The sequence below is a fragment of the Diabrotica virgifera genome, chromosome 10, assembly GCF_917563875.1.
Source record: "Diabrotica virgifera virgifera chromosome 10, PGI_DIABVI_V3a".
Lineage (NCBI taxonomy): Eukaryota > Metazoa > Arthropoda > Insecta > Coleoptera > Chrysomelidae > Diabrotica > Diabrotica virgifera.
The window spans coordinates 66,449,782-66,477,625 of NC_065452.1; positions in this window are offsets into that span (position 1 = coordinate 66,449,782).

Genomic DNA, 27,844 nt, shown 5'->3' on the forward strand with positions numbered 1-27,844 from the left:
TGTACTGGCCCTATTTACTGACATACCCGCGTTCACAGCTTGAAGCGCTTGGGTTAAGTCTTCTTCACTCCATTGCCCTCTTATGCCTCTAGAGCGAATACGACCCATCGTTATTCCGTAAACAACAGAGAAAACATTACAAAAAAACTGGTATGATACATACGCTATTAGGAAAATGTATGCATAGCAATATGGCCATGGCCATATTGCTGTCTATCGATAATGGCCATATTGCTCACATGAACCAAATCAACTGTTTTTTCAAATATAAGGCACTATCATAAACTTGTCCAAAAAATAACTGCACTCATTTATCATCGTACCTTTGCACAATCTAAACGTAATATCTACTTAAAAAATACTTACGTGATTGTTACTGTAAAAAGAGATATAATAAGTTTCACGTTTATAATGACGCACTTACGAGGCACTATTTTCTTCTGTAATGCAGCACACACTCACAATGTCGGCTTAAGACCAGGGTTGCCAACGACCGAACCTCGTTTTCTACTAGATTTATATATAAAACCTACCAAATTCTACTAGATTGAGGATAAAATCTACCAAAAATTCTACTAAATTATTTGCTCACAAATGACACATGACAGCCAAAAAAGAAGAAAAAAATGACAGATGACTGCCCAAAAAAAGAAGAAATGACAGATGACAGCCGAAAAAGAAGAAGAAATGACAGATGACAGGCTATTTTGTTATATACAAATTATGGAGACCTACACAGAGGAGAGGAATCGAGATAGGACGACCTTGAAATTTTTGTACACAATTTTGCCTGTTTGCTTGGTTTCTCGCTAGGGCGGCGGTGGCGTAGAAATAGATGCTACTTTTGCATTGGAGTGAATGTGAAAATTTCGAAAATAATTAATTATTCGTAGTTAATATAAGATTATTGGTTTTGGTGGTTAATATTATTTAAATATGAGTGCCAAGAAAGCTTACACTAAAAGAACTTGCTTCGTACCGGGATTTATATCGAGTTATCGTTCCGATAAAAAATTCAAAAGGGAACTTAACGAAGTTAATCAAGACTTTTTATAAAGATTTGTCTTTATGTTATTTATAACGTTCGTGGATTAAACCTATTCGTTTGTATGTTATTTCCTTCGGTGTAAATAAAATTTGTGCCTATTATTGGTTTTTATTTTAACCTGAAAATTATAGTGATAATAGTATGACGATCTTGAAAGTTTTTCTGTCGAAACAATGCATTTTTGAGACAAAATATTTCACAAAAATTAACATTAATTTTATAAAAGTCAGACTATCGTCTGCGTAGTTTATAGACATATTTTTATTAACTAAATTTAAACATCTGATAGGTAAGCTTTTAAATTTTGATAAAAAGAATAATTAAAAAAAATTGATCAATAAACTTCAAATTATTTAAATAACTTTTTAAACTTTTTAAAAACAATTACCTACAGTTAAGTTAAATTTTTTCAACTAACAAACTTTTTGATATCAGTTACAAAGATATTAACAAATTAATTTGCCGTTGAAATACCATTGGTATATAAATGTGGCAGTTAGATAATGTGACAAAATATTTCCGCTTCAAAATAAGCTGTCCTACATATTAAAGTAATGACAAATTTAATTTTGATGTCACATCTCCATCTACAATGGTATAAAAAGAATACACTTTTTACCACACATCGATATGTTATAAGGTTAAAATAATTTATTTTTGGCATAAAACATATTCAGCTACAATCCACCAATAAATTAATGTCTAATTACGCTAAAAACAATAATAAAATGAGTTAAATAATAAATAAGTCCATAAGAGCTAATGTATTTGTAGCACCTATTCGAACACTTGCGCCTCTAGCGGCGATTGCTGAAAGTTGAATTAGAGGTTGAAAAGTTAGCCCACAAACGATGCATTGCGTTTCCACTCCTTCTTACAGGTCTCCATAATACAAATATACAAAAACCATTTTTATTTAAAATATAATAATTTTTATAAATATTTACATGAACAACATAACTGAAATTTCTAAAAAATAATTTAAAAAAATGTTAAATACTTATTCTATAGAAAAATATATCCTCTCTAGGAGAAAGTGGTGAAAACAAGAGAAACAAGTTACATTTTAACTAATACCATTGTTTAAGAACTACCCTTTTTTAAACAATGCTAATACATTTTGTACATTTAATTTTTTTAAAGTCTCTTTCTTGTGCTTAACACAGTTTACTATCCAAAATTTTACTTTTAGTTTAGCGTTTCGAATTGTAAACTTATTTTAATGTAAAACTATAGCTTGTTTCCAGTAAAAATAGTGTATTAAAGTTCGTTTCTAACACTCAATAAACCCCAACCACAGATTAACATAACATAATGTTATGTTAATCTGTGCCCCAACTGATAAAATGCTGCAAGCATTGGCAATTTCATTTGATTGCACATATCACAAGAACATCCTCTCTATTGATTGTAAGAAGAAATAGGTAGGTAAAAATAAGTTGTATTTAACTGAAAGGAAAGTTCTACATATTAAACATGTAAAAGATAACTATAAGTTCTAGGCAAAAAAATTTTAAATAGTATATATGTACAAAGTTAATTTTTAACTTAAAATATTTTCGATTTCCTTTAATTCTAAACCCACAATGGTATGTTTCTGTCTTTTGTAATGTCTAAAGGTAGGTATATCGGAATTAAAATAACATTTGTATATATTTTTTGCTCCTTGTGAACTTTTATTTACAATCAATTTCTTAAAAGTTTTAAGCAAGTTTGAATGAAATTTTAAGCAAGGAAGGATGATGATCCAATGATGCTTCGTCTTATAGGTTTATTTCACTGTTGTATTAAATCTTGTAGCCACGTTTGCTTGAATCTTCTGATTATCGGTCCATTGGTAGATATGTTTGATCAGTTCGTTATCTTGGTTTCTTGTTCGACTTTCATGGTTGGTAGCTGTATTTCATCTATGTGTATTTCTTCATATTACGAAGGGAATATTCAGGTTAGTGTGAGATTACTGACATACCAGGGTGCGCCAGTAATTGATCTAAGGACTTTTGATTGAAATTGTTGTATGGTTGTAATGTGTGTTAATTTAGCACAATCCCAGAGATGGATACCATACATCCTAATTGATTTCAACATGGCTTTGTATAGTACAGTGGAACCTCGATTATCCGTCAGGGCACCGGACCAAGGGTATGACGGATAATCGAAAAGACGGTTAACAGAACATTAAAAAATACAAAATTCATAGTACAGCTCTCAAATTTTATTTGTATGTTTTGTTTGACAATATAATAGGTCTGGATCCCGCGTATGAAAAAAAAGTTGATTAATAGCAAGCTGAAAATTTGTTAATAGCTTAAGGGTGTCTAATCGGACAAACTTTGATATATGGGAATACTGAAACAGGGGAAGTTTTAATTGTGGAACAGGTTAAAAATTTGGAACGGTCATACCACAAAAACGGCACATGTATTTTGTCCGACAGAACAGACTTAAACTCTCCGAACAGAGATTAAACTCTCATGCAAAAATCAGACTGCTATTTATCACCAAATGGGCGTTTTAATGAGTGGAACATGTAGAATATATCAAATGACAGGAATTATGACAGGTGATAAAAAGCAGTCTGATTTTTACATGAGAGTTTAATCTCTGTTCGGAGAGTTTAAGTCTATTCTGTCGGAAAAAATAAATGTGCCGTTTTCGTGGTCTGACCGTTCCAAATTTTTAACCTGTTCCACAATTAAAACTGCCCCTGTTCCAGTGTTCCCATATATCAAAGTTTATCCGACTTGACACCCTTAAGCTATTAACAAATTTTCAGCTTGCTATTAATCAACTTTTTTTTCATACGCGGGATCCAGACCTATAAGAGAGATTTGTGTTCGTACAATCTAATCAATTTGTCAGCTGTAGTCTGTGTCAGCTTCTGAATCTGCTTCCTCCGCCTCTGTTGCCATTTCAACGATTTCATCATCTGTCAACAATGGATAGCTTTTTGCGTCCTCATCACAAATTAACCATTCTTTTATGTCATCTTTAGGCCACGAAAACAAAACAGTTAATTCATTCTTAAAATATGGTGATAGCAAAACTGTACATTTCAGCGAATTTCACTTGGCCTATCGACTTATCGCAATGCTCAAACAAAATGAATTTATGACTCATTTTTTACTTCTGTAGTCAATACAACTTATGTACGGACCCTGACGGTTAACAGAGGTGACGGTTAATGGAGAGACGGATAATCGAGGTTCCACTGTAGTAATTTGCTATTTAATGACAATTTGGATGTCCTACCAAGGAGCCAGTATATTTGTCTGAACTTGAGATCCAACTGCCTGCATTTCAGTTGGAGGTGTTTGTTCCCTGTTATCCTTTGGTTGATATGCAATCTAAGGCATTTAAGATGCAATGTAAATTAATTTGAATGCACAAATATCACGCTTGAGATGAGACATTGTGGAAAAGTCTAGGATTTGTTAAAATTCTGGATTCAAAAGTAGGAGTTCAATTCAACAGATATATAACATAAATGGTATTAACAATATAAACATGTTAATACAATAAAACAAAGCTTTAAGTATTTATTTTTTAAATTTTAATACTTTATGTATTAGAATCTATAAAGTTTTGAACTAAAAGTATTACAATTTCATTTGCATGCCACCAGCATTTGTTTATTTAAATGTGCTATAAAAAACCACCATAAAGCCAATTCCTTTACTATTATTTTTTTTGTCCTTTAAAACAATTTGTTTATTCATACATTTTTGCTAGTTGTGGAAGTTCTTTTAACGGAATGTGATATAACATACTTTAAATGATACTTTAAATCATTTCAAATCAAACACCAATATCATGTATGTATTTATAAATTTATTAACAAACTGCAGTCCAAGAAAAATAATATATTATCAACATTAACCATTTACAGTAAAACCTCCGTTAATCGAAATAATTGGGGGGTAGGCCATTTTGGATAACAAAAATTTCAGTAAAAAATTACATTGTTTTTTGTATTATTATTTTATCAAATTACATAGTATTGGAGAGATGTAGCTACAAAACATCATTGTCAAAGGGAAACACAAAAGAAAATAGATTTCTTTAAAAAAACACTCAACATGTTCATTTTCCTTAATTTTATTGCTTTTTGTTTAATTTACTTTTTATTGACAAAATTATTGAAACTGTCAGCCATTTCGGTTTAACAATGTTTTGGTTAACGGAGGTTTTAATGTATTTGCCTTAAATGGCAACATTTTAAAACAAACACAGACGCACAAAAAGTTGCACTAGATTTTCTCCTGGTTAAAAATGTATAAATGTACTGCCATAGCTTGTTGGATTAAATAACCACAGGCTCAGTTGCCAGTATTTCAATGTTTTCTCTAAACAACTGCAATATTTGTAAAGCTGATACTATTTGAACAAAAGGTATCTTGCATTGCATCTCATTTCACATATTAATATGAAAAATCTCTTTAGAATACCAAACCTTCTTTCAATAACAATTGAAGCAATAATTTATGATTGATTAAACAGCACTTTAACTGCTGTCTGAAGATTCTGCAATGGTGTCATTTCATTAGGTAGTTGAGAACTGGATATTTCCTAACAATACATTTTCCATAAATTCCTCATTTTATATACTCATAATATGCAAAAGTATTTAACAACTAAAATAGAGTATTTCTGAATACACTTCCAGTAGGATGAGTATTATGATGGGTTATGTTGTTCTTTAAATTACAAAATACTAATTAAATTCAACGTTTTACTCTTTTCCATGATCTTATTTTACTTTTTATCTATATTACAGGTAACTAATAGAATTTTAGCACATTTTAGAAGTTATTTTTACAAATTTACAAAAATAAAAATATGTAATGTCATTGTCATTTGTCAAAATAAAAGATTCCTTTACTTACAACCAAATCCTACTAAAATCTACTAAATTTTCTACCAGATTCTAAAATCTACTAGATTTAAAATTTTCCCACTAAATCACAAGAAATTCTACTAGATCTAGTAGAAAATCTACTAAATTGGCAACCCTGCTTAAGACTGATTACTCCAGATTACTCTAGCGGCTGTCGTTGTCGTATTTGGCGAACATACTGTTTATATCTATTGCGTCATCTACTTCAAATTCAAGGTAGTTACCGAGTTATAAGGAAGTGGCCATATTGCCTGCTTGGCCATATTGGCTGCATGTACCTTATTTAAAATTTATGAAATATTTGGTTTGAGTTATATTTACCTAGGTACAATTTTACATATTTATTTTATTTTTGATTGATTTGAATTTTGATAAATTTAAAAATTTGTGTGATAAATTGATTATATTTGGGGAGAGAAAAATTTTCGTATCTACAGCATACAAGGTATTTTCGAATTTCGTATCAGGCGGGGATAAATTGTAACTACACGTCGATCACCAGAAGCAAAAGCAAAGAAAACAAAAAACAAGAGGAACATTTGGAACAAGAAGAACATACAGAATAAGAAGACATTTTCGAAACAACAATCATGGCAACAGAAAAACAGGAATTATCAGGAATAGATAAATTATTACAACTGATGCAACTCCAGTCACAAAAAATGGATGAAACACATCAAAAAATGGATGAATCACAACAAAAAATGGATCAAAAAATGGATGAAACGCAACAAAAAATGGATGAAGCAAAACGAGCTATGGATAGAAATCAAAATGAAACAAAAAGAATAATGCAAGAAAATCAGAAGGAAACAAAACAAGCCATAGAAGAGAACAACAAGAAAATGGAGGAACGCATAGAAAAGTATGAAAAGGAAGTAAAAGGATGTTTGACAAGAGACAGAGATTAAAGAAATCAAAAATAAAATGAAGGAGATACGAGATTGCCAGAAAAATGACATAGAGAACTTAGAAACCAAATTTGAAAACGCATTACAAGAAGACAGGCGAGAAATAGAAAGAAAAATGGAGGAAATCAGGAATCAACAAAATTCCGGAGAAAGAAGGGAAACGATTATCCATAGTACAGAGGATGTGAAAATAAGATTTGGCGGGGATGTAAAAAAATTACACCCAGTAATTTTCATAACTAATTTAAAAAAGAAAGTACGATACATCGGTAACTTCGAAACAGCCAAAGAAACGATAAGGAACCATCTTAAAGATGAGGCGAGTTTATGGTTTGATAGCAAAGAAGAAGAATTGGAAAATTGGCATAAATTCGAACAAAAGTTCCTGAGTTATTTCTGGGGAAAAATACAACAGATGGAAATAAACAAGGAGTTGCAAACTGGGAGGTACCATGATAGAATGGGTATTTCAGAAAAAACATGCGCACTACAATTATACAACAATGCAAAACACCTACATTACAATTATTCGTCCGAACAGCTAGTAGAACTGATAGCCAGACATTTTGAAGATACCTTAGAAGATCACATAACTTTACAAAACTACAAAGATATCGACAGTTTGTGCCAATTCTTACAAATACGAGAAGCAAAAATGAGAGAAAGAGAAATAAGAAGATCGCAAGAAAATTATAGACAACGCGAAAATCAAGACTATAGAGATAGAGGACAAAACTTTAGGAGAGATTATACAAGAAGAGAATTTATTCCGAGGAGGGAAAACGAAAATAGAGACAACGGAAGAGGAAACTATGAACAAAGAAATCGGCAATGGAACGAAGACAGATATCGAGAAAACCAGAATAGAAATAACACCCGCACATATCAAGAAGACAGAAATGATAATAGAAGGAATGAACAGGAATATCGTGGAAACCGATACGGGTCCGACAGACCAAGAGAAAATAGAAGAGCGGTAAACAACACGCAAATAGGTGAATATGAGGATGAGAGACAAAACGACGGAAGAAGAAGCGAAGAAGAGCAGCAAGCGCCTTTTCACGAAGGCGCTCACTAGACATAAAAGAACAAACAGGAATTTTTTGTCACCCGAAGGAATTTATTAAATTAGCAGGAAATAATGATAAAAGAAGTGGAGTAAATTTAAAATTTGTAGATGGTTTTATCAATGAGAAACCGATTAAAATTATGATTGATACTGGTTCGGAAATTACATTGATTAACAGGAAATTAATAGAAGAGGTTGATTTAACGAATTTAATTTACAAAATGCCCAGGGTAAATTTAGTGGGCGCAAATAAACGGACTTTGGCAACTATAAATGAAGGAATACGAATAAGGGTACGATTGGGTAAGAAATTTTATGCACTACAATGTGTTATAATGCCGAACACGATTCATGATATGATCGTAGGAGTGGATGAATTGTCAGAAAAACATGTGGTGATACATTTCAAAAATAACACGATGAAAATCACAGAGGAAAAAGAAGAAGAACAGGACATTCTGGAAATGGACAAGGAACATGAGAAACGAAGAAAGGATAATTTAGACAAAAAACAAACGGTGGAAATGAATTTGGCAATGAAGCAAGTACAGAAAAGAAAGAAGAGATGAGCCCAGAAGAAGAAAAAGAAAAAAAAAGATTGACAAAAGAAAATGAAGATTGGGATCCCTCAAAAGAAGGGATGAGCCCAGAAGAAGAAAAAGAAGAAAAAAGATTGACAAAAGAAAATGAAGCTTGTGATTCCTTAAAAGAAGAGATGAGCCTAGAAGAAGAAGAGATCAGAATAAAAAAGGAAGACGAAAGAGATACAATTGAAACTGTGGTATTTGAAGAAGAAGTATGCGAAATGGAGGGGGCAGAATACACAATAAATATGTGTAAAGAATCGGAGGAAAAAGAAATAAAATTGATATGTGGAAAAGAAAAGGAGAAGGAACTGCGTGAAATATTGAGGGAGTATGAAAATTTAATAAATGAAGAAAACAGAGTAGCCAAAAAGTATGAACATTCATTTGAGGTTAAAGACTTAGGAAATTTTTGATCGAAAACTTACCCTATCCCATATAAGTACCGACAGGAGGTGAAAGGAGAAATCAATAAAATGTTAGAAGATCAAATCATAGAGAGATGTGACTGGCCGTATATCAACCCAATCGTGATTGTAAAAAAAAAAACAGTGGAGAATTGAGGCTATGTTTGGATGCCCGGAATATAAATCAACACACGGTATCTCAATATGAATCACCGCTAAACATCGAGGCTATTGTTGGGAGAATTACAGGATCACATGTTTTTTCTAAAATTGATTTAAAACATAGTTTTTGGTTGCTACCTTTAGCAGAAATATGTAGAAACTACACCGCTTTTTCAATCGATAGTATTGTGTACCGATTTAAAGTAGTGCCTTTTGGGTTACAAAATGCGTGTGCAGCACTGGTAAGAGCTCTCCATACAATATTAAACAGGTATGAAGATTTTATAGTACACTACATCGACGATTTACTAATTTTTTCACCAGATACATCGAATCATTTGAAACACATAAAAATTATCTTAGGAGAGTTGGACAAGGCCGGATTAAAATTGAATATTGAAAAATGTCAATTTTTTCAAAAAGAAGTGACATATTTGGGTTTTAAATTGGAAACAAAAACAGTTAGTTTAGCCGAGGACCGGGTAAAACTCATAGATGAATACCCAAGGCCAACGAATTTGAAAACATTAAGAGGTTTTCTTGGTACGATCAACTATTTCAAAAAACTAATTCCTGATTTGAGCCGGAAGGAGATTCCATTGATAAAACTACTGAAGAAAGGTGTTAAATGGAATTGGAATGAAGAACAACAAGAGAAGGCTTTCCAAATAAGAATTTTCGAAAGGAACAAAAATATATCATCCCATGTACAATTTACCTTTCATACTACGAACTGATGCGTCCTTACAGAAATTCGCGGGAGTTTTGTCGCAGATACAAAACAACCAAGAAGTGCCAATTTGTTTTATTTCCCGGGTGACAAAAACACACGAAAGAAAATACAGTGTGACTGAATTAGAGTTTGCTAGCGTAAGTTTTTGTGTAAATAAGTTAAGGTTTTATCTATTGGGAGAAAAATTCACAATCGAAACAGATCATGCAGCTTTGGTGCATATCATGAAAAATCGATTGGTTAACAATCGTATACATCGAGGCATTTTGTTACTACAGGAGTATGATTTTGAGTTTCGATACATAAAAGGAAAAAACAACATTATAGCCGACGCTCTCACACGGGATGAAGACACTGGAAAAAAGGAAGCAATTGTTTTTCAGGTGGGACTAAATATCTTGACACAAGAGGAAGGTGTATTTTCGTTAAACGAAGTAAGAATAAATGAAGAAGATCTGGAGGAAAAAGAAAAAAGAAGAGGGGAGAGGGAAAATGACATTTTCTTCAAAAGAATCGATGGAAAGGAACTATATTTGGTAACACAGACATTGGCAGAGAGGATCATACAAAAATTACACGATGACAATGGGCATATCGGTAGCAGGAAGGTTTGGCTGGTTTTTCGAGAAAACTATATCTGCCGAAAAGATTACCGGATTGCCAAAGAAGTGACTCAAAAATGCGAAATATGTCAAAAATATAAAAGCAGAAATTTCAGAAATGAAAATATTGCTAAAAATATTGTATCCCGTCAAAAATTGGATATTGTAGCAATAGATACGTTAAGTGATCTGATAATGACCACGCAAAGGAGCAAACATATTTTGGTGATGGCCGATATATTTTCAAAATACGTAAAGTTATACAGTTGCCGTACGACAAAGGGGGAAGAAATAATGAGAAAGTTTGACAATTTTATAGCCACCGTAGGAACACCAAGAAGAATTCTCTTAGACAATGCGAAGTATTTCCGGAGTGAGCGTTTCAAAAGACAGCTTCATGACAGGGGAATAGGGACAAATTTTGTCAGTATCCGACATCCTCAAAGTAATCCTTCAGAGAGTTTTATACAGGAGACTACGAAATTCCTTCGCATTGCTGCAAATGGACAACATCGACGATGGGATAGGAAAGTGGCAGAAATAGAAAACTACTTAAACACCATTCCAAGTACGGTGACAAAAGAGACTCCGGAATATATCATGAAGGGTGTTATGCCAGTACGGCCATGGGAATAACCTGAGCAGAGGGAATACCAACGAGTTTTGGAAACTGTGCAGAGGAGGCTGCAGCGCAGTAATGAGAAATATCTCCAAAGACAAAATCATAAGAGGAGACGACGACCAGTGACTTTTCAGAAGGGAGAAAAGGTGCTTGTAAGGGCATTACGAGTATCAAATCTCACTGGGGACGTTTGCGCACAGCTAATGCCTATTTTCGAGGGTCCATACATCGTGCACAATGAAAATGGAATAAACAGTTACGTTCTGAGGCATGTGGAATCAGAAAAGATACGAGGAGTTTACAATATCCATGATGTGTATAAATACCACGAATAAAGACAAATGCATAAAATTTAAGGTAGGGTAAGAGAATTAGGTTAGGATAACATGATAACAAGAGAAAAGTTTTGTTGTCGAGATAAAATAATTTTTTTTTGTTGCACTTATTAAAAACGATTTTATCTCAAAACAAGGCGGGGATTTTATTGTGTATCATTTTATCAATCAAAGATAGACTAAAAACCTTAGTTTTTTAATATAACGCGGGTACATAAATTTGATACACCCTGTATATTGATTTGTAACTATTTATTAAAAGTTAGCTTTACGCAGTGAGTTTATCCTTAATGAGTTTTTCCCTGAAGAATTAAAGACATTTGTAAATAAAGTGAAGTGAAAAGACAATTTATTTCGGATTATAATTTTAAAAAGATTGTTTTGTTACGGGAAAGGCAAAATCCACAGGTAATTGTAATTATTAGTTTTTAGAAAAATAAGGTAGAGAAATTTGGAATTTTGAGTCTTTTTGTTTAAGCCCAAGAATATTTGTAGAATTCCCGAAAAGTAATTATGATGAGTAGAAGTATTTGTTGAAAGAATGCATGGGTTTTTTCGAATGAAAAAAGAGGAATGTGGAGAGAGAAATGTTTCTGATTGGCTTGGCAATTTGGAATGGGGAGAGAGAAGTTTGAATGTTCAGACAGTTTGGGAAAGGAGATTATTATGTGACCGGCATCCGAGAAGAGCAGTCAAAAGTTTTCGTGAGTAGTTCAGAAGCAAGTACTAGTGTTTGTTTTGATAGTGAAGAGTAGCTGAAAAGTGGAACGAGAGACAAGTCAAATTGAGAAGAAATACCTCTTTGATTCTGTAAAGTCCAAGAGAGTAAGTTACAAGAACTATAGTTATTAAAATTATTTGTGACACCAAGTAAAAAAGATACTTGGGTCTCAGGAGATTATTATTGTGAGAAAGAGAGGAGAGCGTTTATTGAACGAGTACTGGTCAAAAGAGGCCTGGCTCGTGTTTTGGAGAAATAGTTGCTGATATGCTGCTGGATTGATGCTGAGAACGGAGAGGGCTTTGATTGGTAGCCTAACATAATCAACAAGGAAGAGCTGTTTGGGTCAAGAGGAGACATAATTGTGTGTGAATCAAAAAGGTCAGTCAATAACTTATGTGATAGATTTTCTTTATAATCAGAAGTTAATTTTTTTTTGCGTAAAAGCATATGAATTAAGATTCCAACATTTCAAAAATTTAATAGGAAATATAAGAAGTTTTGCGAATACCTAAATTTGTTTGTTTAGCTTGTTTTATTAATGGTATCAAGAACAAAGCGATAAATATTTGTTTGAATTAGATTAATTTATATGGTAAAAGTTTCATTTGGACAGCTATGCCTACAGGATTTAATTGATAAATTTTCAGAGCATTGCTTTTGATAATAAAGGTATTTGTATGTGTTTATTTATGGTATTTCTATTTATTTCCTTTTCCTATTTTATCCCAATAAGGATCAACTAAGAGATACTGAAGCCACGAGAAAGGATAAGTATAACCTAAGATAATTTAGTTATTTTTTTATGACAAAAAGGCACCCTGAGATTTTCTTAATTTTGTATATGATTTGCGACAATTGAATAATTAATTAAATAAATACTAATTAATATTAAAGTAAGAGAAAGCAGATCATAACAATATATATATATATATATATATATATATATATATATATATATATATATATATATATATATATATATATATATATATTGATGCACGTTAAGTTGTGACTTCCGGTATACAGAAGAGGCTGTCCGACTTCCACCTTTTCTACTAGGAATTATTTTTTAAAAATTGTGTATTTGGTAAAAGGGGGGCTTATAAAATGGGTCTACCAATTGAGGGGAAAGGATTTACCAAAATAAATTTTGTATATATATACGTATATACCGAAGCGTACAGCATACGTTATGGCTTCCATATATAGGGTAGTTCAAGGTGCGTTGTCACTTCCAGCGGTGTTGTCATATTTTGGAAGTCACAACGACTCGTCTGCTGATTTACCTCTTACTTTAAGCGTAATGTGTGATCTTTTGAAACTTTTACTGTGAATACAGTTGTGAATGCAGTTCTATGTTTTAAAGTTGTCTATTTAAATTAAAAGATTGATATTCTTTTGATTAAACAGGTTTACAAAAAAAATACATTTCGGAATATTTGACGAAACCATATGACTAGGGGGTTTTTGGGGTCGCTGGTCACGAATCCGGGGTCCGCTGACCTCTATCACGTCAGGTAATGGTAATCTCAAGGTCAAATCAAGATAAACCGACAGTCGCTCTAAAAAAGTATATTAGGGGGTTTTTGTGGTCGCTGATGACGAATTTGTGTCCGCTGACCTCTATCACGTCTAGCTCAAGGTCATTTCGAGGTCAAATCAAGATAAATGGACACGATCGCTCTAAAAAAGTATATTAGGGGGTTTTTGGGGTCGCTGATCACAAAACTGGGGTCCGTTGAGCTCAACCGCGACAGGTAAAGGTCATTTCAAGGTCAAATCAGTTTTGTGGACTTGTCCTGATTTGGCCTTGAAATGACCATTACCTTACGTGGTAGAGCTCAACGGACCGCAGTTTTCATGATCAGTGACTCCAAAACCCCTATATTTTCAGAGCGATTGTGTCGATTTATGTTGATTTGACCTTGAACTAGACGTGATAGAGGTCAGCGGACTAATGATTCGTCATCAGCGACACCAAAAACGCCCTAATATACTTTCTCAGAGCGACTGTCGATTTATCTTGATTTGACCTTGAAATGACCTTTACCTGGCGTGAAAGAGGTGAGCGGACCCCGGATTCGTGATCAGCCACCCCAAAAACCCCCTTGTAACATGGTTTCGTCAAATAGTCCGAAATTTAGTTTTTTTTTTGTAAACCTGTATTATTTATGATATGATTGATATTTATTTTACAAATACTAATATTTTATTATTGCTGCAAAATGGATTTTTTGGAATTAATTAAAAAAGTGTTATTAGTAAGTAATTTATTTATGAAAATTATATCAAAAATTTTAATAAATAAATTTGAACTTATAGGAAATTTTAATATTTATTATTTTTCTTGATTAAATTTTTAATTTTAGATTTTATTACAGGCACCGTCCTTTTAATTTTTGATGTACCAATAATAATGTGTAATAAGAAAATTAAATTAAATTAGATCCATCTTTTTAGAGCAGATTAGTCCCAGTCTGCTACTCGATACTATTGACTGTGCTTCTCCAGTTCTTTCTATCCTCTGTCTTTTTCTGCTAGTCTCTAATTCCTGCCCTATATAAATTTTCCTTTACTTCCTGTAACCATTTATTCTAGTTCCTCCGCGTCTCCTTCTAACTCCGGATTTCCATTGTAAAATTGAGTTTATAGTTGTTACGCTACCTGCTCTCCATATATGCCGCAACCATCTAACACTGTGCTGAAATCTGAAAATCTGGAATAATATCTACCAGGGTCGAAACATTTTTTTTAATATATGAATATAGTTATTTATGAAACAGTTCGTGAAGTATGCTTTTTACGAATGCACGTGATGTTTAGAGCACAAGCGACAACGGAGCGAGTGCTATACATCGCTTAAATTCGCAAAAAGTACTTCACGCACAGTTTCATACAATATTTTATCTACGATAAACAAATAAAAAACTGTAACTCTTTATCACTGGAATTCATTCCTATTCTACAATTTTTAGAACTTATTTAAACATTCTAATTTCTTTCAAACCACAAAACTGTCAAATTTTTTTTTGTAATTTATTGCTCATTATGTCATCACCATGACAACGCGAAAGTTAAGGATATTTGATTATATGAAAGTGTGTCAAAAACAGTGCGAAAAAGTAAATCCCGTTTAAAATACATTGTTACTTCACGCACACGTTATCCATTAAATAGATCGATGCAGATCGGCCTTATATCGGATCCTCTACTATTAGTCCGTTCGCTGACGGTAAAATATTGCAAAACCCATAAATTTTAAAAAACCGCTTAGATCAGGGGTGGGCAATTACTTTTAAGCGCGGGCCAAAATGAAAGTTTCAAAATGTCTCTCGGGCCGGAGGACTATACCGGATATGTACGCTGTGCCCACGCGAATTTTTTTGGTGTAGCTTATTCCCTGCCCAAGAAATAAATACTATAAGTATTATTTTAAAGCATTTGGACAAAGAAATTTGACTGTTAATAATTAGAAAATGGTAATAATAAATTGTCCTACTTGGGAATACACGCGAAAAACTTGTGCCCAGTAAAATATGTCACGTAATTGAAAAAAAAATGGTCATTATATTAAATCATAAGAAGATCCAGAAAAAGAACCAGATAAAAAATGAAGATATTGAGCAAGTGGACAAAATGAAATACTTACTTAGGAGTCTGGATTACGGAAGATTTAAATTCGAAATCATAAATTCGATCAAGAATAGAGCAATTGAGGGTAGACTTTTTGAAGATGAGGACATTTCTGAGTCACCAAAGACTCAATCTGCAAATCTGATATTAGTTGATAAAATGTTGTATATCCACTCTATTCTTTTTTATGGTGCCGAAGCTTGGATTGTTAATGCTGACTTAATGAGAAAGCCGGAAGCTTTTGAGATGTGGCTTTTTGGGAGAATTTAGAAAATACCATGGACCGATCATATACGAACAAAATGATGTTGCACGAAATGGAAAGAGACAGAGAACTTTTGACCTCCATTAAAAGGAGACAGACAGCATATTTACGGCACATGCTCAGAAATGATATGTACGAGTTGTTCGAAGGAAAAAGGGGTCCTGGTAGACGACAAATATTCTGACTGAAAACATTTGAGACTGGACCGGGTTAAACACACAGACGCTTTCAAGAAAAGCAGAAAATAGAGACGAATTTGCAATGGTGTTTTAGCCAACCTTCATTAGTGGAGTCGGCGTTAGAAGAATAATAATAAATTAATGGTAATTAAATAAATCAGTTATTGAAAGATTTTATTTCCTTATTTATTTATATTTTAACGATACAAATTAATTTATATTGATACATATTTTGTAAATATACCTAATATTAAATAAAATTATAAAAAAAAGACAAACATTAAACGTTAAAATTAATAGAATACTCATTATAAGTATAACTTCTATAATAGTTAATGCGAAACGTGAAATCGCGAATGTTCATGTGATATTATTTCTTCAAAATTGGGATCCAAATCACTTGTAGCAATCCTTAATACCGAGTGTAGATTTTCGTCAGTAATTTGTGATCGATATTTATTTTTCGTGGAAACCATCAACGAAAAAGTTCTTTCACAAATATATGTCGAACCAAATAAAACTAGGTATTTTTGAACATAGTTTAAAAAATGTTTAAAATGTTCTGTATTCAAAGCACCGTAGAAAGCACTCAATTCGTTTGATTGAACATTTTCTTTTAATAAATTATTTGCCTGTAAGTCAATTAATTCTAGCTGAATTTCAACAGGAGCTTCTTGCACATCGAAATTGAAAGGTTGACTAATTAATGATAAAGGTTTTTCAATAGCTTTGAAATCTTGAAATCTTCTTTGGAATTCAGTATGCAGGTCTTGTGTTACTGAACTATATTTAAGAAAATCAGAATTTTTCAATAATTCTCGTCGTGTTTGTAATGATGGGAAGTGGTTTAATATTTTTTTATTAAAGTTCTCAGCAAATAAGTTTAGTTTTATCATAAATGCTTTGACATTTGAGTGCATATTGAAAGCCAACTGGTTTTTCCCTTGTAAATTTACATTAAGTTCATTTAAATATTTTACAATATCTACAGAAAACGACAAATCGTTTAGCCATGCCTCATTTTGCAATTCAGGAAAATCATGTAGTTTTTCTTTTATCGACAAGAAGGATACTATTTCATCAAGCAAATATTGAAATCTGTCCAAAACTTTACCGATGCTAAGCCATCTCACCTCAGTGTAGTAAGGAATTTCGTAAAAGTCACTTTCAATTTCTTTCAAAAATTCAACAAACTGTCGATGATTTAAGGCACGTTCCCGGATAAAATTTACAACTTTTGTCACAACAGTAACGACGTGATTCAATTTTAAAACTTTTCTACATAACACTTCTTGATGAATAATGCAGTGTAAAAATAATATGTCTTGCTCTGGCTGCAACTGTTTTACTTTGTCGCTGATTCGTTTTAGTAAGCCCACATTTTTCCCTGTTAAACTAGGACAGCCATCCGTAGTGATGCTTACTATTTTGTTCCAAGGTAAATTTACTTTAACTAAACACTCTTCAACAGCGTTAAAGAAGTCTTCACCGGTAGTTGTATCTTTCATTGGATGCACACTAAGAAGTTCCTCGCGAATTTCACATTTTTTGTTAATGCCCCGAATAAATATTAATAATTGACTTGTGTCAGTAATATCGCAGGACTCATCCAACGCCAGAGAACAATATGTAAAATCAGCAATTATTGTTTTTAGCTGGTCGAGTAAATTTCCTGAAATATTTTCGATCCGTCGTACTATTGTTCTCCTTGACAGGCTTAAATTTTCAAAAATATGTTTTTTTTCAGGACAACATATCTCCGACACTTCTACCATGCACTGTTTAACAAATTCTGCTTCAGAAAAAGGTTTACATAACTTAGCAATTTTGTGTGCAATAACATAACTTGCTTGTGTGGTAGATTTCTCGATGTTACTTTGTTTGCTAAAAATATTTTGTTGTTTATTTAAGTTTTTTGCTAAGTTGTCTGCAGCATTTTTAAGTTCTTCTAAAGAAAACGATGCATATTTTGGATGTTTTGATGTAAAATGCCTCTTTAAATTATATTCCTTGAAAACAGCAATGGTTTAATGGCAAACTAAACAAATTGCTTTCTTACCAATGTTCGTAAAAAGGTATTTTTCTGTCCATGCTTCATTAAAATTTCTGCATTCCAAATCAACTTTTCTTTTTTTAGATTGTATCATTTTGCAAATGCTTACAAATAAATATTTTAATACAATAAAATAAAAACAATGTTTTCAAATTTTACTTACAAAATGTCCTCCACTTTTTCAATTTATTATATATTTGCAAAATAACACACACTGTATCAAAAGAAATATGAGGAGTAATAGGAAATACGACCAGTGCTAAATCAAAATAAACTTATACGTGTCTTTCGAAGTAGTTGTAAAACTTCGGCAAAAATCGGTAACAATGAATTTTATGCTGAAGTAGGTATTCCAAACAACCATACTTAATTCAGATTTAATAAATAAAGAATCATATTATTGGGACCAAAGTGCTGAGGTATTTAGATCATAAACTGTCAGTGATATGGTTGAAATAGATACCCAAACACCGAGTGCTTGTCTTGAGACCTTGAGAGTTAAATACGATTATTAATACCGAATAAACAATTATGAATCTCCGGGGATTTCCCTATATTTTAAAAGAAATTTAAAGTAAATAGTTACAATTAAACAGTTTTTAAAAATATAGTTAGCTAAGGCTGTTCGTAATTATAATACTCTCTATTATTTATATATTTAATAATTTATGTGAACACTATGCAAACTATTACTGTTGATTTCAACAAAATCACATAAAAGGGATTAAAAAGATTAGGTACTTGCGGGGTTTTTCAACGGGCCGGACAAAGTAAGCGAAAGGGCCGGACCCGGCCCGCGGGCCGGCTTTTGCCCACCCCTGTGCTATAGCCTTATTCTTTAACTATATCGCTGTAATAACATTGTTTCTAGACAGGTAAATTATCATTGTATACTGGGCGTACCAATCAAACTGGTTTTTTTTCAATTTTCACAACACCCTGTGGAATATTCTAGCCTTTATACAATATTGAAATTAAAACCCAACTATAGCCCCAGGTTTTCTTAACGTTCTGTTTGTTATTCATTCGCTTATGTTGGATAATAAAAAAGTTAGGGACTTTAACAACTAAAGATGTTCTTTATGAATACATGGTGTTTCTAAATAAGTGCGACAAACTTTAAGGGGTAATTCTGCATGAAAAAATAATGATCGTTTACTTGATAAAGCTATGTCCGCAAATGCTTGCAAATATAAAATTCTTTTGCCAAACGATCATTATTTTTTCATGCAGAAATTACCCCTTAAAGTTTGTCGCACTTATATTTAGAAACACCTGTATCGATAAAGAACATGGCTATTTGTTAAAGTCCTTAACTTTTTATTATCCAACGTAAGCGAATGAATAAAAAAACAGAATGTTAATAAAACCTGGAGCTATAGTTAGGCTTTTATTTAAATATTTTATAAAGGCTAGAATATTCCACAGGGTGTTGTGAAAATTGAGAAAAAAAACCCAGTTTGATTGGTACACCCGGTATACAATGAAAATTTACCTGTCTATCAACAATATTATCATAGCTATTTTGTTAAAGAATAAGGCTATAACATATTAAAAAAAATTACTTAAATCGGACAACAGGTTTGGGAGATACGAGACATCAAAAATTACCCATTTTTTTGGGGTGCCCGTTTTTCGTGCCGGTGAGTGTAGATTAAATTAGAAGTTCATTGTAAAAAAGGAAGTAAAAAAAAACACGAGAAAAATGAATTTATATAAGTAAATAGGTAAGTAAATATTATAGATTAAAATAAGTACAGAAAATATATAATTATAGAGATATATAATCACTTATTGTACCTTCATTTAAGGCTAATTTTAAAAGTAAAGCAGATCTGCTATTATTCATGTTTAAAAATAAAAGGCACACAAAACACTAAGTACGATTAGGACCGCGAATCTACAACAGATAAATGTCTGCAAACCGTTACACAGGGTTGCCAAAAAATGGAAGTCACACCGAGCGGTGTGGTATACGGAAGACGCTACGCGTTGTGTACATAGCCTGTATAGTAGCACGGGAGCGACACTAGCGCTGGTGATATACCGTCGAACTAAAATCTGATCTTATGAGTATGTTAGATACGATATGACTTCCAGCGAAATTTTTAATATAAGCCTTCTGATACCATCTAGTAGCCAAATTCGTAAAAATATAGGCAAAACGTTGTGACTTCCGAAATCGGAAGTCATAACGGTATATATGAAGTAACAACGTATTACGAGAATCTACTTTGGAAGTCACATGGATACATGTATCAATATATATATATATATATATTGATGCACGTTAAGTTGTGACTTCCGGTATACAGAAGAGGCTGTCCGACTTCCACCTTTTCTACTAGGAATTATTTTTTAAAAATTGTGTATTTGGTAAAAGGGGGGCTTATAAAATGGGTCTACCTATTGAGGGGAAAGGATTTACCAAAATAAATTTTGTATATATATACGTATATACCGAAGCGTACAGCATACGTTATGGCTTCCATATATAGGGTAGTTCAAGGCGCGTTGTCACTTCCAGCGGTGTTGTCATATTTTGGAAGTCACAACGACTCGTCTGCTAGATTTACCTCCTATTTTGAGCGTAATGTGTGATCTTTTGAAACTTTTACTGTGAATACAGTTGTCTGTGTTTTAAAGTTGTCTATTTAAATTAAAATATTGATATTCTTTTGATTATACAGGTTTACAAAAAAATACATTTCGGACTATTTGACGAAACCATATGACTAGGGGGGTTTTTGGGGTCGCTGGTTACGAATCCGGGGTTCGCTAACCTCTATCACGTCAGGTAAAGGTTATTTCAAGGACAAATCAAGATAAATCGACAGTCGCTCTGAAAAAGTATATTAGGAGGGTTTTGGGGTCGCTTATAACGAATCCCGGATCCGCTGACCTCTATCACGTGTAGCTGAAGGTCATTTCGAGGTCAAATCAAGATAAATCAACACAATCGCTGTGAAAAAGTATATTAGGGTGTTTTTGGGGTCCCTGATCACAAAACTGGGGCCCGTTGAGCTCAACCACGTCAGGTAACGGCCATTTCAAAGTCAAATCAATTTTGTTAACTCCTCCTGATTTGAACTTGAAATGACCTTTACATGACGTAGTAGAGCTCAACGGACCGCAGTTTTCATGATCAGCGACCCCAAAACTCCCTATACTTTCAGAGCAATTGTGTCAATTTATGTTGATTTGACCTTAAAATGACGTTGAACTAGACGAGATAGAGGTCAGCAGACTCCGGATTCATCTTCAGCGACCCCAAGAACCCCCTAATATACTTTTTCAGAGCGACTGTCGATTTATCTTGATTTGACCTTGAAATGACCTTTATCTGACGCGATAGAGGTGAGCAGACCCCGGATTTGTGATCAGCCACTCCAAAAACCCCCTTGTCATATGGTTTCGTCAAATTGTCCGAAATTTAGTTTTTTTTTGTAAACCTGTGTTATTTATGATAATATGATTGATATTTATTTTAACAAAAATACTAATATATTATTATTGCTGTAAAATGGATTTATTGGAATTAATTAAAAAAGTGTTAATAGTAAGTCATTTATTTATGAAAATTATATCAAAAATGTTAATAAATAAATTTGAACTTATAGAAAATTTTAATATTTTAGATTTTATTACAGGCACCGTCCTTTTAATTTTTGATGTACCAATAATAATATGTAATAAAAAATTAAATGGCTAAACCCTCCAGGTGGGGATTACCCGCTAAAAAGCTATCTAGATCCATCTTTTTCGAGCAGATTTTTCCCAATCTGCTACTCGATACTATTGACTATGCTTCTCCATTTCTTTCTATCCTCTTTTGTTTTTCTGCTGGTCTCTAATTCCTGCCCTATATAAATCTTCCTTTAATTCCTGTAACCATTTATTCTAGTTCCTCCGCGTCTCCTTCTAACTCCAGGTCTCCATTGTAAAATTGAGTTTATAGTTGTTGCGCTACCTGCTCTCCATATATGCCCCAACAATCCAACTCTGTGCCCAAATCTGAAAATCTGGAATAATATCTACCCGGGTCGAAACATTTTTTTTTAATATATGAAAATAGTTATTTATGAAACGGAGTGAGTGCTATACATCGCGTAAGTTCGCAAAAAGTACTTCACGCACAATTTCATACAATATTTTATCTACGATAAACAAATAAAAATACTGTAACTCTTCGTCACTGGAATTCATTTCTATTCTACAATTCTTAGAATTGTGACATATAAACATTCTAATTTCTTTCAAACCACAAAACTGTCAAACTTTTTTTTGTAATTTATTGCTCATTATGTCATCACCTCTCTTGTGCTCTGCACAAGAGATCTAAGGTTAGAGCTAAGAATAAGGTTGGCTAGGTGCTACGTTTTCTCGACTCTGTTTTACGGAATGGAAGCTTGGACCTTGAATGCGGCATCAATGAAAAAACTGGAATCATTCGAGATGTGGGTATATAGAAGAATTCTAAAAATATCATGGACAGAACACGTCACAAACAAAGAGGTTCTGAGAAAGGTGAATAAAGAAATGGAAGTCTTAAATACAATTAAAACCAGAAAATTGGAATATCTCGGACATATTACACGTGGAGAGAGATACAACTTGCTCCAACTCATTATGCAGGGAAAGATTCAAGGAAAAAGAAGCATAGGGAGACGCAGAATATCGTGGTTGCGCAACCTGAGAGAATGGTACGGATGTACATCAAACGAACTTTTCAGAGCAGCCGTCTCCAAGGTCCGAATAGCTATGATGATTGCCGACCTCCTTCGCGGAGATGGCACTTGAAGAAAAAGAAGATGTCATCACCATGAAACGCGAAAGTTAAGAAAGAATATTTAATTATATGAAAGTGTGTCAAAAACAGTGAGAAAAAGTAAATCCCATTTAAAATACATTGTTACTTCATGCTTACTTTAAAGCACTGCTATCTATAATGACAGTTTTCACAAACTAAAAATTTATATATTATAATATGACATAGAGTAGATAAAAGTCATTTATTAATTATTAATTGATTATAGTCAGAAGAAAATTAGATCATGCACCCCTTGTTTTTTATAATTGTTAACATACTAAATTACATATCCAATAATTATTGTTATCTATCCATTAAATAGATCGATGCAGATCGGCCTTATATCGGATCCTCTTCTATTAGTCCGTTCGCTGACGGTAAAATATTGCAAAACCCATAAATTTTAAAAAACCACTTAAGATTGACATGAAATTTGGCATACACATAGGTAACATATCAAAGAAGAAAATTGATATTGTGCCGATGTTTTCTTTTGCCAAGCAGACATTCCGTTAACATTTTTAGTCACAACATAATAACTATCAATGTTAAAGTATTATTAGAGCAACGCGTTATGGTGTCATATTTCTTTTAATGACCGACACACAAAATATTTTAATGACGGATCCCACACTAGAACCAGATTTTTATTACCTACTGCTGATAAGGTAGAGTTATCAAATATCACTCGTTGTCATCTCTGTGTTAATTTGAAATAATAAAATATAAATATTGTAGTTTTGTATTCTAAAATATTTGGAAAAAATATCTATGTATTTTTTTTTTCATTTAGGTACACATCATTTTAAGGGATTGTCCGGAAGAGTACAGACTCAGTATATCGGCAAATGAATTTTGTTTTAAATACCGTCCGTATAGAGGAGGTGCTCGTTGGGGATAGGCGCAAAATCTTAGTCCAGTGCTAATTAAATGCATTAATTTTTTTCGAATTCTGAGAAAACTAATAAGTATTTTTGAAAAATTTAAACGCAGAATGGAAGCTTACATTATTACCGAGGGCAGAAAGTCCCTGAAAACTTATATAATGTTTATTTTAATAACTTATATACCTAATATATGTTTATTTTAATAAAGATAATGGGATGATAAAAAAAAAAGAGAAAAGTTAGTGTGATTTTTAATTTTGAATATTTCATTCAAAAGAAACTTTTTTTTATTCTAAGGGACTTTCGGTCCCCCGTAATAATGTTATCTTTCATTCTGGGTGTATGTTTTAAAAAATATTTATTAGTTTTCTCAGGATTCGAAAAAAATAAATGTATTTAAATAGCATTGGACAGAGATTTTGCGCCTACCCCCTTAGGAGAGAGTTTACTGTATTTTATATTATTACTAGAATTTATTACTTTAAACTTTTTATCGCTCTTGATTCATTTTATCGTGTTTTTAATTCCATTCAATTGTAATTGTACATTCAATTTTTTTGTAATTTTTACACGTTTTATTACTTTCGAAATAACAATAACTATAAAATCGATTTTTCAGCCTACTTGGGTCAAAAAAATACACAATTTTCGGAAATTTCGTTAAATGAGAACATTTACCTACATTTCTTGTATTTAAGCTTTTAATAAGATTTTTAAAAATAATTTAGATTATTTAATAGATACATTCACCGGCACGAAAAACGGGCACCCCAAAAAAATGGGTCATTTTTGATGGCTCGTATCTCCTAAACCTATTCTCCGATTTAAGTATTTCTTTAATATGTTATAGCCTTATTCTTTAACTATATCGCTGTAATAATATTGTTTCTAGACAGGTAAATTATCATTGTATACTGGGCGTACCAATCAAACTGGTTTTTTTTTTCAATTTTCACAACACTCTGTGGAATATTCTAGCCTTTATACAATATTGAAATTAAAACCCAACTATAGCCCCAGGTTTTCTTAATGTTCTGTTTGTTATTCATTCGCTTATGTTGGATAATAAAAAAGTTAGGGACTTTAACAATTAAACATGTTCTTTATCAATACATGGTGTTTCTAAATAAGTGCGACAAACTTTAAGGGGTAATTCTGCATGAAAAAATAATGATCGTTTACTTGATAAAGCTATGTCCGCAAATGCTTGCAAATATAAAATATTTTGCCAAACGATCATTATTTTTTCATGCAGAAATTACCCCTTAAAATTTGTCGCACTTATATTTAGAAACACCTGTATCGATAAAGAACATGGCTAGTTGTTAAAGTCCTTAACTTTTTTATTATCCAACGCAAGCGAATGAATAAAAAAACAGAATGTTAATAAAACCTGGAGCTATAGTTAGGCTTTAATTTAAATATTTTATAAAGGCTAGAATATTCCACAGGGTGTTGTGAAAATTGAGAAAAAAACCCAGTTTGATTGGTACACCCGGTATACAATGAAAACTTACCTGTCTATCAACAATGTTATCATAGCTATATTGTTAAATAATAAGGCTATAACATATTAAAAACATTACTTAAATCGGACCAAAGGTTTGGGAGATACGAGACATCAAAAATTACCCATTTTTCTAGGGTGCCCGTTTTTCGTGCCGGTGAGTGTAGATTAAATTAGAAGTTCATTGTAAAAAAGGAAGTAAACAAAAACACGAGAAAAATGAATTTATATACGTAAATAGGTAAGTAAATATTATAGATTGAAATAAGTACAGAAAATATATAATTATAGAGATATATAATCACTTATTGTACCTTCATTTAAGGCTAACTTTAAAAGTAAAGCAGATCTGCTATTATTCATGTTTAAAAACAAAAGGCACACAAAACACTAAGTACGATTAGGACCGCGAATCTACAACAGATAAATGTCTGGAAACCGTTACACAGGGTTGCCAAAAAACGGAAGTCACACCGAGCGGTGTGGTATACGGAAGACGCTACGCGTTGTGTACATAACCTGTATAGTAGCACGGGAGCGACACTAGCGCTGGTGATATACCGTCGAACTAAAATCTGATCTTATGAGTATGTTAGATACGATATGACTTCCAGCGAAATTTTTAATATAAGCCTTCTGATACCATCTAGTAGCCAAATTCGTAAAAATATAGGCAAAACGTTGTGACTTCCGAAATCGGAAGTCATAACGGTATATATGAAGTAACAACGTATTACGAGAATCTACTTTGGAAGTCACATGGATACATGTATCAATATATATATATATATATATATATATATATATATATATATATATATATATATATATATCTATCTATCTATATATATATATATATATATATATATATATATATATATATATATATATATCTATATATATATATATATATATATATATATATATATATATATATATTGTTATATTTCTATTTGATATGAAAATTAAATTTTGATAATTATAGACAAAATTCAATTTAATATAAAATATTTTCAATTTTCTCAACCACGGGCATATAAATTTAGAACAACCTGTATACAACAAATTGTTATATTTAATTTTAAGAAGTGATTAAACGAAACTCGGGAAAATGCGCTTAGAATAAACAAAGTGAATGGGGCGTACCATTATCGTTGTTCGCGGAAGGTTCGATCATTAGCCTATGCTAAATAAGACTCAGTTGGAATCGATAATAGGTCATTATGGTTGTTCGCGGAAGGTTCGATCATTAGCCGATGCTAAATAAGACTCAGTTGAAATAGAGAATAGGTCATTAAATTATGTAAATAGTAGAAAGTAATTTTAGAATGGGAATTAACTATTTCTTTTTTGAAATCCATTAAGCATATTTAGAAAGATTAAAAATTGGTTTTGAGGAATACTGCGAATGAGAGTTGGTGGTGGAAGGTTGATTTGTGAATCTGGAAGGGATATTTAGAAAGTAGGTGAATGACTGAAAATAGAGATCAGAATGTTTTGAGCTGTCGAGAAGTGAAGTCCAGTAGTAGACGGTAGTGTACGGAGAGTGAGAAAGCCGGTGTAGTTCCGTGAGTGTGGAGATCTATCGTGGAACGAGAGGTAGGCCAGGTTGAGAGTAAAGAACCTCCTTGAGCCAAGAGTGTCCCGGTAGCTGATTGCAGTTTCGAAAAAGGTAGAACACAGCATCACGACAGAAGCAGGAACGAGAGCTATACGAGCTAATCTTCAAAGGAGAACATTACTGAAAGCCAGGACGAGGTTTTGATCGCAGCCAAGGATAGCAGGAAACGGGTCTTGTGTGAAGACATTCTCAGTTCACCAGAAAAAGGTCAGTCTCATTTGTTTGGACATGAATGTATGGGTTTTTCGTATTAAATACCACATTATAAATTGAAGAACATAATCAATAATATCAGAAAAGCTTCATCAAACTTAAATAGAATTGTTGCTAATAAATCCTAATAGTTAAATGTTAACAAAAACTTTCAATTGGAAACCAAAAGGAAATAAGATATCCATTTGTAAATGTTATGTTTAAGAATAATAAGATCTAGCACATATTAAGCAGTGATTGCCATTTAAATAAAATAAACAATATTTTGATTATAATTGTAACCCATATGTGTGTATTATTTTACTCTTTTCTTTCCTATCCCGATTAGGAACCATTGAGAAATACTGAGAAGCCACGTAAGTACGTAATTAATTTTATAATTCGCCCTGAGATTGAAAACATATTGATATGTGATCTGGTTAATTAATTAAATTATTATTAATGCATTGATTAAATTAAATGACAAATAAGAATATTATCTCATATCAATAATCAAGATCACATCAACTGGCGCCCAACGTGGGGCATTGAAAAGTATTTCTAGTGGCAAATTTGAAGGATAGGAAGAGTAAAGCCGGTATT